The sequence below is a fragment of the Brassica napus genome, chromosome C3, assembly GCF_020379485.1.
Source record: "Brassica napus cultivar Da-Ae chromosome C3, Da-Ae, whole genome shotgun sequence".
In the NCBI taxonomy this organism is placed as follows: Eukaryota; Viridiplantae; Streptophyta; class Magnoliopsida; order Brassicales; family Brassicaceae; genus Brassica; species Brassica napus.
This window is the reverse complement of record NC_063446.1, coordinates 25,019,207-25,020,593: the sequence shown is the minus strand read 5'-3', so window position 1 is coordinate 25,020,593 and position 1,387 is coordinate 25,019,207. Positions and strand designations below refer to the sequence as shown.

The 1,387-nt window shown below is 34.5% G+C and overlaps 1 long non-coding RNA gene across 1 annotated transcript; it reads right to left on the bottom strand.

Annotated features, from left to right (window-relative positions):
• Nucleotides 1-257: 257 nt before the first annotated feature.
• LOC106385670 lies at nucleotides 258-1,387 on the bottom strand. Its single transcript, XR_001277238.3, has 3 exons — nucleotides 1,009-1,387; nucleotides 646-820; nucleotides 258-558 (listed from the first exon to the last, which is right to left on the bottom strand). It is a non-coding gene; the product is annotated as an uncharacterized LOC106385670 (long non-coding RNA).

Genomic DNA, 1,387 nt, shown 5'->3' with positions numbered 1-1,387 from the left:
TATAAAATTATGTTATAGATTATTCTCCGGATTTATCATCTAATTATTATCCGGTTTAATTTTTTTTTAAAATAACCTTAATTTAGCATTTGGAAAGGTTTATCCAGCTTAAAGAATTATGTCCATTTTAAAGAATTATATATCCAGTTTTAAAAGAATAACATTTGTACAATGTTGATAGTATTGAGTATTGACACAATTGTTTAGCATTTTCATTTGGTTATCCGGTTTAGAAGAATTACATACGGCATTACTAATATTATAACCGGATTTTTATAGTAGTTTCAGATTAAATTTACAATAACCACCTATATCATTTTGTTAACCTATACATAAATCATGAATACTCATCATTACATCAAACCCCAAGAATAAACCAACCAACGACTGACTGAAGCACAGATAATAGCTGGCTCTTAGAAGATGTGCTTTATATCATCCAACGCATAAGCAAGTAATTTCCCATCAATGATCAAAGCAAAAGCATCAAAGTTCCCACCTTCACTTTAGATGAGCATTTCCATTAATTATCTGCAACAAGACATTCTCTTTTGACGCCTGCAATATCAAATCAACCACTTTGATTCATTTCATCTACATAATCTTCTGAAGAACCAATTTGATATCTTGGTTATTTTTTTCTACCTTTGCAGTGGAACTTTCTGTCCAGTGTTATCCAGTGAGTAGGCGCCTCCAAGTTGATTATGACCTGCTTCATGTCTTGTCGGAATCCGCCATCACCGGAGCACAGATCAAGCTCGTATTTTTTTTTGCAGTTTCTTGATTTTCATATCCCTGTTTTCATGGAATCTGAAGCTACCTAAGGTCACATAAAGAAGATAACATTACACAATCGTTTCTCTAGCACTGTCCGAAACAAAACAAAATCACTAACTAAACGAACAGAACCAAATGAAAATTAAACTATAGGAAAAAAAAAGCATGCGACTATCCAGAAATCAACAAAAAAAGGCATATGAATTTCAGAAAACATGGATTTCCAGAAACCTCCATTGATGAAACCAAATGAAAGGGTTGGGCAGATGCTACAACACAAGATCATTGCAGAGATTTTCCCAATTCCTGAAAAGGAGAAATAAAAAATGAATAGAGAGATTGGATTATCACCAAAGAGACAGACAAAAATTCAGAGCCGATTGAGAAAATTAGTGTGGGATCGAAGAGATCTTTGGCCAAAAAAAAGGTTCTTGATTCAGGGAAAAATCAGCGAGCTTCCAGCGATCAAATCCAGAAGAGGATAGAAAGAAAGAGAGAGAGAGAGAGAGAAATGGCTAAAGGGATATAGGCATGGGTCTAGTTATAGGAATATAGATGGCTAAAGATGTGTCAGTCTGTCAGTCTAAACGCAGGGCTATACGTAGGGGGT